The 14,290-nt window shown below is 34.5% G+C and overlaps 1 pseudogene; it reads right to left on the reverse strand.

Annotated features, from left to right (window-relative positions):
* The window catches only part of LOC121104034, a 37,406-nt pseudogene extending 25,313 nt beyond the window's left edge, over positions 1 to 12,093 (reverse strand).
* Between the last annotated feature and the right edge of the window lie 2,197 nt (positions 12,094 to 14,290).

A 14,290-nucleotide genomic window follows, 5' to 3' on the forward strand; every position in this document is an offset into this window, starting at 1 on the left:
GACTTCTTTTCACTTTGCTATATCCCCACACATTCCTGAGTTTTAAAGCTTAATTATTTCTTGAACAACATGATTATTTCAGGATCCTGCATTGGTAATGTTTATGCCCTTTAGTTGACCCCTACTTCAGTTTACCTACTCCATTTCAAAACCTGTATTAAAATGGATTGTGCCGCATCTTTAAATTGAAGTTAGAGTTGTAGTTCATATTCTCTTGAAAGATCTAACATCATACTAAAATAAAAGGTTTTGGGTTTTTTTTTAATTTTGCGAAAGGATCCTGAATTCATCTTTTGAAAAGGAAAACCTGAAATTTATGACTTTTGGAGGAGAGAGTTTAACCTTTTATTTATTATATTGAGATGCATCCTTCCCTTATACAGTAAAAAATTCTAGAAACAAAAAAGGATTTTATTTTGTCTTCTTCACTATATGTTGTTCGTAAGGGCAGTCTCCTTTAGGACATTTTGACCAAATTGCCATGGTAATTATGAGTGAAATGACAAATTGGTTTTAAATGCTTTTTTATATTTAAATTCAGGAGAAGATGAAAATTTTTTGTTAATGGGTAAATCAATATCTGGTAAAGATGTGTTGTATCCAAGAAAAATGCTAGAAGAAGTAAAAGAAAATTTTAGACATTGTTACATTGGGGTGGGGAAACAAAGAGAAATAAATGTGTGCTAATGTATTTCATTTTTTATAAGGACAATATAGATACCGATATGGTTTGAAATATCAATAGGGCCAAATACACAGATGCATCTTAATTTAAGGGTAAACAATGTTAAGGGCAAAATAAAATCCTTCCATTTTATTTTTTATGTCTTTAGTTTATTATATTTGACATATAAAATCTGAATTTTACAAGTATAGTGTGTTACTTGATACATTTATGTATTACACTATGGTTGCCTTTGTAGCCATAGTACATTACAAAATTATGGTACAATATTATTGTCTATATTCATCACACATTAGATTAGTACATTAGATCACTAGATTACTATGGCTTATTTACTACTTGTTTCAAGTTTGTACCCTTAAACAAATCATTCTTACCTCTCTGTCTCCTATTCCCTGGTAACAACCATTTTGCTTTTTTCTATTTTTCATGGGCTTGCTTTTTTTTTTTTTTAGATTCCACATGTAAGTAATATCATACAGTACTTGTCTTGTTCTATCTGACTTAGCATAATGTACTCAAGGTCCATCCATGTTGTTGCAAATGGCAGGACAGCCTCCTTTCTTAGGGCTGCATAATATTCCATTGTGTATAGATACCACATCTTTATTATCCATTAATGGGCATTTAGGTTGTTTCCATATCTTGGTTGTTGTGAATAATGCTGCAGCAAACTGAGTGCAGATACCTCTTCAAAATAGGATTTAAAATTTTAAATCTAGAAAAGAAATATTGATGTAGCCAACAGAAAACAGGAAAGAGTGAAAAGGTAAATGACAGAGTCAAAGAAAAAAATATGGAATAGTGTAAATAAATACATTCTAAAATAGATAATATAAATATAAATCATTTAAAGTCACTGATTCAAAGGCGGAATCAATAGAATAAACAATGTAAAAAGTCATGGAAAACTTGAGCATTTTTTAAAATGAGAAGAGATTTTGGGTTGTTCCATATCTTGGCTATTGTAAACAATATTGGGTGAAATAGATAAAGAAGATTAAACTTAGTATGAAGAGCACTGAGTAATGTATAGAATTGTTGAATCATTAGATTGTAAACTCGTACAACACTGCATGTTAATTATACTTCAATAAAAAATAAAAAGGAAAATATTAGGGTAGAAATCAGATAGTGACCAGCATTAATACAGAAAATTACCATAATCAAAGATCATACCTTGAAAAGATTAATAAAGTAGTCAGACCTTCTGTAATGTAGTCAAGATGAAAAAAAGAGAAGGCATAAATAAAAGGCAAAATGAGACAGAGAATCTGTATGCAATAATTTAGAAAGAAACTGCATGTGAAAACATGTATTAATATAGTTGAAAATATGATTGAAGTCTATCATCTCCTAGAAAAATGTGAAATGTTTAAATTGGTGCAAGGAAAATTTAGTAGGCTAATTAGAATCAAAGCAATTGAAATGGTGTTAAGCCAACTTCTCTGAGAAAAGTCCAGGATTAGATGGTTTTACATGTGAGTCCTACCCAGTGGTCAAGGATCTATTACTTTTCCTCTTGTCTCATGCACCAGAATACAAAACCAGGAGCACTATGCCTAGGTCATTTTGTGAAGACAATATCATCTTGACTACAAGATCAGATAAGAATTATCTTTCTTTTTTTTTTTACATAGTTACCAAAATCCCAAATAGAATATTAAATTAAATCTAATAGCTTATTAAAGTAATACAACATAGGGTTATTCTACAAATGCAAAACTGTCCCCAAATTCAGAAAATCTATCAATACTGTTTTCCATGTAAGTCGATTGAAGGAGGATTCATACAGTTATCTTAACCAGTACAGAATAAATATTTGATACAGTTCTTCATCAATTTAAAATAGAAAATTCTATCAAGCCAAGAATATAAAGGAACTTCCTTATCTTGGTAAATTTGTATTCTAACACCCTACAGCAAATATTACACTTATTGGAGTAACTGAAATGTGTTCTTTTTGTGATTTGGAACAAGGCAAGTATATTTATTATCACTGCTGCATTTAAATCTAGGATAGGAAGACCTAGCCAACATTAGAGATAGAAAACCAGAAATGTAAGGATTGGAATATAGGACAATAAAATTGACACTCTTTTTTTGTGGATGAAATGATTTACCTAGAAAAACTGAGACTCCAGACAAACTATCAGAATTAAGAATTCTTCAAACGTTCACCTACTATATTGCTGATAACAGGATCATTCTATAAAAATGATCAGAAATAGCCAATTGGAACATTTAATAAAAGAACACATTGCCATTAATAATTGAGAAATTTGCTTAAATAAGAAAAATAGATCATTATAATTAAAGTTTAGAACTAATAGAGGACACAAAATATTCCATTTGATTGGGATGACAAAATACTGTAAGGATACTGATTCTTTCAAATTCATTCATAAATTTAATAATCCAATCAAAATTATAGTATTTGAGGAGCTTGCTAAACTCACTTTTTACTATAAAAAGTATATGGATAAATGAAAATTCAGGAATAACTAGGCCACTTTTTAAAAATAAGAGTAAAGATGGAGGACTGACCATGCCAGATATTAAGACATAAAACAAAGTCACAGAAATAGAGTGTGCTGTCAAAGCAAGAAAAATTCAGCAAATGAAACATCAAAGTATGTTCAGAGGCAGACGTAGGTAGGAACTTCATACAGGTGTGACACGCACATCGATGGGGAAAATGGATTGTTCAATAAATGGCGGTGGGCAAAAAGGATCACTATATAGAGCAAAATAAAACTGGATTATTATCTACCACCACAAGGAAAAGTAACTTCAAACTAGATTAAAGGTCAAAATTTGAATGGTAAAACAGCAATGTTAATAGAAGAAAAGGTAGAAGGACACTATCCGGAGGTAGGTACTCCTTAAAACTTCAAAAATACCAACCACAAGGCAAAAATTTAATGAGTTTGTATAAAAGTTAAGGATTTCCATTCTTGTTCAGTGAAGAATATTAGACAAATTTAATTCACAGTTAACAAAATGGAAAAATATATTTTTGATGTCTAAAATCAAGGAGAGTTTTACGTTTTACATAAAATGATCTCCTGCAAATAAAGAAGGAAAATATTACTGTAGTTACAACAAATAATGGATCAAAGATGTAAACAAGCGCCTTACTAAAGGGAAAACCCAAGAAAGTAACAAGCATGCAATGAGATTCCCTAAATTATTGTTAGAGAAGTAGAAATGGAAAGAAAACAAGATCACTCTACAGCTATTAGACTGGCAATAATTAGAAAGCTGGATTGTGCCAAGTGCAGTCAGAGATTTGGGGACATCGAAATCTTCATCATTGCTTCTGAAACTGCAGACCAGTGCAGCCATTCAGGGAAGCAATATGCACTCCATAGTAAAATTAGGTATATATATATACCTAAGCTTTTGCGATTTTGTGCGTGTTTATATTCCAGTGAAATTTTCATAGAGGCACATGAGAGCACATGTACAGGAAGTTTATTGAAGTGTTGATGGTCTGCCTGGGAGACATGGGCGGTCTGTCCGTGTATCTCTGGGAGAGTGTTCAGGTCAAATGTGGTAGGTGCACAACTCAAAATATTATGAGCAGTTCGAAGCAACAGATAAGATGTACAAGAAACAACTTGGATAGATCTTAAAAGCATGGATGGAGTTGAGTGATAAAAAGCAGAATAAGAACTAAAACTACTTGCACGTGCTTTAAAAATGTGTTCACATAAAACAGGAACACTTCACAAGAAACCTGTGTAAAGATTCAATTTAAATGGGGACTGAAGGCAGGAGGAGAAAAGAGAGTGGGGTGTAGAGAAAAGGGGGGTATTCAGGTATTCAGTCAGTACGCAAAACGGGGTCCTTGTGTGCGACAATGTACCACAAACGGAGTAAAATGATTGAATTCAGCTCGCTGTCCTTGAGGTAGCTTTCCCTCTGGCTCTCTTTTGTAACTATCGTTGGCTCTTTCAAGCGGTGACAGAAATATTCAGAGTGATCGTATGATTTTAGGACTAGTAAAACAATCTGAGTCTCCACTGAAGTGAAAGCAGGCTGCTACCTAAATTACTAAATTAATTACTATCTAAATTACTGTCCCCGGGATTATGCCAGGCATCCTCCAGGGCTTTTTTTCTTGAGCTTTCTAGAGAGGTTTTATACTATGATGAAAAGAGAATTCCCAGACCAAATCCTTACTCTGCAGGGATAGGAGGCGAGATTCTTACACATACTTAGCCTCTGTGCCAGATGTCTGCATGTTTGCTCTCAGATCTCTTCCCGGCCCTTTACTGCAAACTACATTTCCCCAGGCAGCCTTGCTTCTGGTTAGTTTCACCCAGTGGGTAGCACTGTCAGGACACTGGAGGACAGGAGTAGTTGCTAAAACCAGATGGTCTCTTCCCTTTTTCTCTTCCTAAGGTGGCAGCTCCAGCAGAGCCTGCATCATCTCTTGTTGTTGAAATCTCTGCTGGACACTTTCTTCTCTCTCGTCCCAGTTGCAATGGGGTCCTCCTCTGGGTGGTAGCCCTGCCTCCAAGGTTTCCAGTGCTCGCTAGGCCAGCCTCTCAGACATCACCTGCTCCGAGTTTCCAAGCTCCGTTGGCAACCCTGTCTTCTGAGATAAACTAAAATAATCTACCCTTTTTATTCCTCTGGCTTTAGAACTGGTGGGAGTTTCCTACTTTCTCTTCTCTGGGTTTCTTTCCCTTGCCCTTTTTTCTCCCTCTCTGTTACCTCGGAACCTAGTTCTCTGTTTTGAAGTACCTGTTTTGAAATACTTGTTTTCCTAACTGGTACAACCTGTCTGCAAGAGAGTGTGTTGTGGGGATTAAATAATCATATCAGTAGTAGAGTAAGACAGTTATTATTAAAGAGATGTAATATGCTTATTATATGCCAAGTACTATTCTGAGCACTTTACATGTATTATTTTCTATTAAAATCCTTTAAGAGCTCTATTATATCACCATTTTACTAATGATAAAATTGAAGTCCAAAGGATGACATGCCCAATATCCTGTAGATATCCATTGATTCCTCTCAATGTGCCACATAAAGTATATGGAACATGGTGGCTATTATCATGATTCTTAAAAATATCTGTGACAGTGAAAATTAAATCCCTGAATTTGGGTTCTTAAGGCAAACACTGAATGGTGACACACCATAATTAGCACTTTTTAAGGGATGCTGCATTCACTGTTAAATCTTTTCTACTCATTCGTATGAGCACTTTTAAAATAAAGCATATAAAAATATAACTCAAAACAAATTCAACAGCATATTAAGAAGATCATACAAAAGAATTAACTCAAAATAGATCATAGACCTAAATGTAAAAGCTAAAACTATAAAACCCTTAGAAGAAAACATAGGAGTAAATCTTCACATGCTTGCATTAGGTGATGACTTCTCAGGTTGGATATCAAAAGCAAAAATGATACAAGAAAAAATAGATAAATTGGACTACATCAAAATTAAAAACTTTTCTTCTTTAAAGGACATCATCAAAGAAGTGAAAAGAAAATTCACAGAATGGGAGAAATATTTGTAAATCATATATCTGATAAGTGACTTGTATCTGGAATATATAAATTCTCACAACTTGATTAGAAAGACAAATAACCCAATTAAAAAATGAGGAAAGAATTTGAATAGATAATTCTCCAAAGAAGGTGTACACAAACCAAGTAGAACATGAAAAGATGCTCAACATCCTTAGTCATCAGGGAAATGCAAATCAAAACCACTTAACTCCTGTATGATCACTGTAATAAAAAAGACAGAACAAGATTTGGCATGGTTATGCAGAAACTGGCACCTTTGTACATTGCTGGTGGGAATGTAAATGGTGCAAATACTTGGGAAACTTTTTGGTGGCTTCTCAAATGGTTAAACGTAGAGTTACCATATGATGTATCAACATACGCTAGGCATATACTGAAGAGAAATGAAAACATGTGTCCAAACACAAACCTGTACGTGAATTTTTATAGCACCATTGTAAGAGAAAAAAAAAGTGGAAACAACCCAAATGTCCATCAATGAATGGATGGATAAACAAAGTTTGGTATATCTGTACAGTAGTCTATCTGTAAAAAGAAAGGAAGTACCAATACGTGTTAAAACTTTGGTGAATCTTGAAAATATGTTAAGTAAAAGAACTCAGTTGCAAAAGACCACATATCGTATGACTGTATTTACATGAGATGTCTGGAATAAGCAAATTTATAGAGATAGAAAGTAAATTAGTGTTGCTTAGGGCTGAGGTGGGGGATGGAGGGTTTGGTTTGACTGCTTATGGGTATGAGGTCTCTTTTAGGATTGAATTGTATACTTTAAATGAATTATAGTATATGAGTTATATTTCAGCGAAGGTATGAAAAAAGTATGAGTTAAATAAAGCTGTTTCACTATGTTAACCCACCCATTCCAACTTGTTCAATAATATCAGGTTCAGAGGTTTTGACTTTAGGTCAGAAAAGTGACACAGTGAAATTTATTTGGAGATGTAAGAGAATAAAGGGGAAACCATATAGGGCTTTTTTTTGTTTAAATAAATAATGAAAGTAAGAATGAGCTAAATGTCACATGAAATGATTAGGAAGAAACGAGAGCTATACTATGCTCTAAAATCATTGGGGCAGTGGTGGTAGTAGCCTTGAGGAAGCAAAGGTTGGAGGGAGAATATTTCCATTCATTTACTTGTTGGTTGGTTGTTTATTATGCTGCATTCTAATTAGATATTCAGGAGTCCATAACAACATAATGAGGAGAATGTCTACGGCAGACTTGAATAGCTGAAGTGGGTTCAGATGACATTGTAGGAAGATATTTCCGGCAGATGAAATTGGGTTATAGCTACCTCAACCTATTGATTCATCCAGAATTAATTTAGCTCATCTGGCTGGCCAGGTGTGTGGCCCCTTTCTATATTTACCACTTCTCTTGTTTTCTTTCTGAAGCTGCATGCTTCATTTCGGATGATGACTTACGTAAGTGTTTTTGATAAGCATATAGCTACGTCTGACCTCCAGGTAGAACTTCCAAAAAGTTCTGAAGATCAGTTTAAAGGAGAATTTAAGCTGTCTTAAGTTATTAATAACAAAGACTTCTTTATTTCTCCTAAAATGGGATTTTTAGTTAAACCTCAGTGAGAGTTGAACAATTTAAGCTTGGTGTGCCAAGTGTTTTCAATGCAATCTAAACATTAGAGGATGGGACCGTAGCTCACAGGGCTCTGATTTTGGCAATAGACGGTAATAGTCTTCAAAGCATCATTAATAACAGGTTCCCTGGTAATGGTGTGCACATCAATCAAATTTTATAAATGCTTAATGAGTACCCTTAATGTGTTTTACTATTTCTTTTTTGAGATAGCACAAGCCATAACAGTGAAGAGCGGTAAAATAAGTATACCTAAATCCTGCTTGATGATTACGAAAAAAAAATTAGGTGCGAAATCAAGTCATTGAATTTTTAAACAAGAAAGCTTTCATAAAGTTTTAAGAAATGATGCTCCTCACTGTGATAAGTCCATAATTTGGCAAAAGTAAAACAGTTCATCTCAGAGATAGAATGACTGTACTGCATTTCTAATCTTGAGGACATGAATATGGATTAGGCTTATCAATCAGGATATATTCTAAATTAGTGTTTCTCAACTCAATTGGACCTAACAATCTCTTTTAATAATAAATATTTTAATGCCTCATTTAATATCCTGAAATAAAATTTATAGTTAATAGAACCTACTGACATAAATTTTCAAAAGCACTATAATCTGACTTTACAAGAGACATAAATGCCAAGCACTTTATTTTTTTAGAAAAAGGTATTTTCATTATGTAAATGCTTAGGTATGATCATTCTAGAAGACATGATGAGGTAGACAGGTGCTTGTACCTCTCCATAGAATCACTGGACTTGCGGCAGCTATACATACTGACAGATGCCAGTGTGCAGTATGGACCACTCAAACACCACAAGCAGCATTGACTTCACTGGTGCAATTTTCTGGAATACTGAGAAATTCTTGGTAACATTCTGGAGAGCAAAGCACAGCTTTCCTCAATATACATAGAAGTTGAATTTCTAGAAAATTTAGGTTATTTTAAAACTTTACAAACATGCTTTGTGTTTCTTTATAAACGAGATGAGTCTGTCCTCACATAAGCTTTTCATGTTCATGAACATTCACTAGGGATGTTTGAAAGTCATAGAAGGGCAGGATAGTTCTTTACATCTGGGACAGTCTGGGGCATTTCTGGACCTCTGCATACTCCATTCTGGTACCTTTCCACCCCCATCACTTTGGTAACCTTAAATGTTTCCCTGGGGTGAGTGGTACAGACCCCCTTAGAAAACCACTCATCTAAATTAATAATGTCAGCAAGAGATCTCGTTGATTTCTTAAGCTTATTGTTCATATATATTATTAAAATGGCCTAGAGTTACACGATTGAGTAATTTTTAGGCTTGGAGATCCTTGAATTGACTGAAGAGAGACAGATGAAGATTATCATAGAACCACTCTGCTTTAAGTGCAGTTAATTGTCATTCATCAATAGATATGTGCAGTTCTTTAATTCTGCCTCTGAAATTCATACCCTAGTCAACATGTAGAAGCATTCAGTACTATTCTGAAAGATGATATTCTCAGTGGGGTATGCTGAAACGATTTATTTCTGAGAACTTAAATCATTTTAAGAGAGTATCAGCCTGAGGCCAGAGACTAGAATCCTCAGTGGTTTGTTTGGAAAGCAAAGTGATTAGTTTTGTTTTGTTTTGTTTTGTTTTTTTTAGTTGTCATCATTTTAAAATGGTTATATTTCGAGCAAAAAGAGTCTAAAATATTTTTAGAACTTTTAATTGTGATCTACTGGACCTATACCTACTGCCATTTATTGATGGGGTACACATTCTCTAGTTCACCATAAGTTTTCATCATTTCTTAACCTTCCAAAGTGGCGGACCTCAAGCATTTATTCACCTATCTTCAAATCAGGGTGCAAATAGCCCTAGAGATAAATGGAACTCCAATTAACTAATTGAAAGGGCTTGTTGATGCTCTTCTCACAGAACGTAACTTTTTTCTTTCTGTTTAACATAAGAAATACAGTTCTTTACAGGGTACTTTGAAAATAGAGACTAATACAAAGAAAAAGTTATGAAAGACACACTAAGATAATAATTGTTAGCATTTTAGAGTATGTACATCCAGTTTAATAAAAGGCCTCTGCATCTTTTTGTATCTAAATTCCAGTGGGATTTAGTTATGGAAAAATTTAAAGATACATAAAAATATTCAGAATCAAAATAAAACATTCCAGTATCCTCCAATGTGTTAGTTTAGTCTGGATTCACCAAAGAAACAGAACCAGTAAGATGTGTGTATATATGTTTATATCCATAGGAAGTGGGGAGACAAGGGGTAGGAAGGCAATTCAAGTCTGAAGGCTGCTGGCAGGATTCCCTCCCAGGGAGAGTTCATCTTTGGCTGTTAAGTCCTTCAACTGATTAGACGAGGCCCACCCACATTGTGGAGGGTAGTCTCCTTTATTCAAAGTCTGCTGATTTAAATTTTAATCTCCTAGAAAAGGTGTCTTCACAAAAACATTTAGAATTATGTTTGATCAAATATCCGGATACCATAGCCTAGCCAAGTTGACACATACAAAATAACTACCACACCTACCCAATATTAATATAGGCCATGTGAGATACTCCATAGTCCATCTATGTGAAAGTGCTGTGGGGTGCTTATGAGAAATTTAATTTTAACTTACTTAGAGGGTTGTGAATGAGCAGGTGATACTGTACTTGATGCTTGAAAGGCTGATAAGAATTTGGCAGATACTAGGAAGTTGGGAGGTTGTAACCGATGAAGGAATTATGGGATGAAGGGCCAAGATAAGTACAGGTTACTAAGTGTGAAAGTAAAAGGGATATAAAATGCTCAGAAACTATGGTGGAACAAAAAGAAGGATGTCCTGATGTTGAGGCTAGAGTGGTCATGGGATTAAGGTCTACTTCTGATCTGTGTTTTAGAAAACATTGGTGAAAACTTGTACAAACAATAAAGCTTTCTATCAAAATAAGAAATTGTGTATTTGCGGTCTTTCAGTGGAATGTGTTTGTTTTTGGATTTTCTTTTTTTTTTTTTTTTTTTACTGCCAAGTGTTTTTTATTTTAATTATTTTCAAGTAATAATACAAAGCATTTAAACTTTTATTATATTATGTTAGTCACCATACAGTACATCCCTGGTTTCTGATGTAAAGTTCGATGATTCATTAGTTGCGTATAACACCCAGCGCACCATGCAATACGTGCGCTCCTTACTACCCATCACCAACCTATCCCACTCCCCCACCCCTCTCCCCTCTGAAGCCCTCAGTTTGTTTCTCAGAGTCCATAGTCTCTCATGCTTCATTCCCCCTTCTGATTACCCCCCCTTTTCTTTATCCCTTTCTTCTCCTACCGATCTTCCTAGTTATGTTCCATAGATGAGAGAAACCATATGATAATTGTCTTTCTCTGCTTGACTTATTTCACTTAGCATTATCTCCTCCAGTGCCATCCATGTTGCAGCAAATGTTTTTGGATTTTGATTGTTTGCTTTAGTTAATGGTATTTTGTTGGTCCTTATCAACCAAGAGTTTAGATGACCATATCTGTGGTTTTCAAAGCAAGGGCAGTTGAGGGCTTTGCAGTGTATAGCGTAGGTAAAATAGAGTATTTCCCCAATGTCATACCATGGAAGTATTTAAGATTCTCTTTACCTATACTTACATGGGGAATCAGATTTATAGTGAACAGAACTGAGGATTAATTTAAGAAAAGATTTTCATCCCCAAGCGTGAATCAGGAAAGATCCATTTATTCTTACAATACATAAGAATATGTAAGCTTCTTATTTACTAACACTTTCCTTTTTTATTGTTTGAATGATGATTAATTTGGTCAACTATTGTATATTTCTTTCAGAAAGTTATCCCTTGGAAACCATCAGGGCATAGGGGCTTAATCTAGCATTTAAAAAATCCGAAGAGTATAAAAGTGGAAATTTTTAATTTTTATTATTTTAAAAGTAGACCAAAGTACAGAGGGTTGGGGGTGTGAGAGTGCCTCTTTTAATCTGAGGAGCCACATATTCCTGGAAACAATATGCCATGGGTCAGTTTGAGGTTGTAGAGAGTTTGAAGAATTTGAGACTTGCAGTGTGGTAGAAAGTACACGCAGATTAGTGTATTGACAGTCCAAATCATCCAGGGATCAGAGTCCAATACCTCCAGGGCTTTCCAGGATACCAAGGGCTGGCTAAGAAGTGACCAGTAACGCTGGGCGTTAGAGTCAATGAGGATGAGAACTGACAGGCACATTGTGTTGATTATCTTCAGACCTATCTTTCTCATGTTGCCTAGAGAAGCTAAGCCAACTTCTAGGGTATAACGGGGTTTCAAACTACAGATATGGCTTATAAAGTAGTAATCACCCAAAGCCAGATTTTTCATAAAGTGAATATAGGTAACATTGCTGTCAATATTTTATTCATGTTTTCTAAAATGCTAATGCATGCCCAATGCTTCAAAAATGAACAAACTGCTCTTGGTATCCAGTGAATCCATATATAATGTAATATAGGGTTAAAGCATGCAAAGTTGGTATCATAAAAACAGTGGATTGGGATATATTTTTTTCCAAAATATTTGAGATTTGTAAAAATAAGATCTCTTTAATTAGTGCCTTAAAATAAAGACAACCTCTTACACTACCACAGTACGATTATTTAAATCAAGAAATTAATTCTGATGTAATACTGTCAGCTGACCCATAGGTCTGATGCAAATTTTTGCTAATTGTGCCAATATCTTTTTTAGAAAAAAAAAAAAAGCTCCCTAGTTCATGATCCAATCCAGAATCACATGTTAAATTCACTTGTCATATTTCTTAAGTCTTCTTTAACGTAGAACGCTTCCTCAGATTCCTTTGCTTTCGTGACTCAGATATTTTGGAAGACTACTGGGCAGTTATTTTGTAGAATGGCCCTCAATTTAAGTTAGTCTGAAGTTTCTTCATGATTTGTTTCAGGTTATGTATTTTTCGTAGAAATACCACACAAGTGATTTTGTGTGCTAGACCTTTTAGAAGAAGCATGTACTAGATAGACTGTTGTTTGGGGCTTTCAGGAAATACTACCAAATGATAGCCCCTTCCTGTTTTTGAAAAAGTAAAAGAAGGTTAAATAATACTGTACAAATGCATTTCTGCAGTTTACTCACCTTTTAATTCTGTAAGTGTTTGGGGTTTTCACTCTTGAACTAGGAAAGGTTTTTACCGTGTGGCTGTACTTAATAGCACCGCGTTTTCTGTCTAAAATGGTACCGTACTCACAGTGAGCGAACTTAAGTCCATATAACCCAGCATGATGCTCCAGTGAATGGATGTTTTTTAAAATTCATAACGTGTACCATGTTCCTAAGAAAGTAACTTAATACAAATGAAAAATAGAATAAAGTTTGAAGAATTGGAAGGATTTATGTTCCTGTATTGTGATAAAGGATAAGATGATTATAGTATTTCTATGCAGAAGTCATTTTAAGTACCTTTTTTACTTTGCAAAAAAACGGTAGAGTGCAAGAATTAAACACATTGGCTTTGGAGTCAGACTCCCTGGGGAGAATTCAAATCTTCAATATCCTAACTAGGAGACTCTAGATCTCACTAATCTCAGTTTGCCTATCTGTAAAGGGGATCATGATAGTACTGAATTAATGGCGTTATAGGGGATTAAATGGAACTGTGTAAGCAAATTCCTTACCATGGTCCCTTCCAGAGAGCCATCACATACAGCTATGATCTCATTCTAAATGAATTAGTTCAAAGCCAGGCTTCTTCACTTTGGTGACCATGGGCAAGTACTTTAATCTCTCTAAATCCTATGCTTCTATTTTGAAACAGAGATAATAATAGTACCTACCTCTTAGGGTTCTTGTGAAGATTAGTGATTGTTTAATATATTACTATCTTTCTTATAAATATCTTTAGAATATTGTTAATATAGTACTATCTTTCTTAGAGACTCAGTGAAAAGCTCAATGCTTTCGTAACAATTTGTAAATTTTAAAGTTTTATTTGCAACTAAAGAAAATACTGGAACATAGACCTCTAGGGAATATTTGCTTTTCCTCTAAAATATGATTGCTGAAAATTTTTCCTCTTCAATGAACACAAGCATCTTATATGTAACCTCAGATCTATTTCATTGTTTGGATTTTACACAGATATGGGAATTTAAATTTTATTATTTATTATAGATAAATATATTGACATTGAAATGTATGCAACTTAATGTTTGAGGTATGGTGAAAAAGGAGATTACCCTGGCCTAATAGCAGAGTTGTGTTTTTGTGTGTATGTGTGTGTGTTATGTTAACCTTAAGTCTGCCATTAGTGCATCTAACCAGAATTTTACCAGGCTTGGTTAATATTCCAGAGCAGTGGCTGCTTACTTCATCTTCTTAAATTAGACGCCGAATGTTCACTGCCATTGTTAACTGGGGGAAACATTTTTCATGTATCACAGCCAGAGGATGGTGCAATACATTGTTT

The sequence above is a fragment of the Ursus maritimus genome (assembly GCF_017311325.1).
Source record: "Ursus maritimus isolate PB19 chromosome X unlocalized genomic scaffold, ASM1731132v1 scaffold_X1, whole genome shotgun sequence".
In the NCBI taxonomy this organism is placed as follows: Eukaryota; Metazoa; Chordata; class Mammalia; order Carnivora; family Ursidae; genus Ursus; species Ursus maritimus.